We start from the raw sequence: 642 nt of genomic DNA, 5'->3' as shown, positions 1-642 counted from the left end.
ATTCCTCGAATTAAATGATAAGGACAATACAACACAACAAAACCTCTGGGACATGCTGAAAGTGGTTCTTAGAGGGAAGTTTATAGCTCTAAGTGCCTACATCAAAAAATCGGAAAGAACACAAATAAATGACTTAACAGTGCAACTCAACACACTTGAAAAGCAACAGCAAACAAAACCCAAACCCTGCAGACAAGAAGAAATAACAAAAATCAGGGCAGAAATCAATGAAATAGAAACAAAGAAAGCAATACAAAGAATCAACGAATCCAAGAGCAGGTTCTTTGAAAAGATAAACAATATTGACTGACCGCTAGCCCAGTTAACCGAAAGAAAGAAAGAGCACCTCCAAATCAACAAAATCAGAGATGAAAGGGGAAACATCACAAAAGACACCAGAAAGATACAGAACATTATAAGGGAATACTTTAAAAACATATATGCTACTAAATTTGAAAACCTAAAAGAAACGGATGGATATCTAAAGGCATGGGAACCACCAAAACTAAACCAAGAAGAGATTAACAGCTTAAACAGACCCATAACACAAAAAGAAATTGAAACAGTAATACAAAACCTCCCGACTAAAGAAAGCCCAGGACCAGATAGATTTACAGCAGAATTCTATCAGACATTTAAAGA

This window comes from Nannospalax galili, unplaced genomic scaffold, assembly GCF_000622305.1.
Source record: "Nannospalax galili isolate Female #2095 unplaced genomic scaffold, S.galili_v1.0 scaffold155, whole genome shotgun sequence".
Lineage (NCBI taxonomy): Eukaryota > Metazoa > Chordata > Mammalia > Rodentia > Spalacidae > Nannospalax > Nannospalax galili.
Note: the sequence above shows the minus strand (reverse complement) of the source record.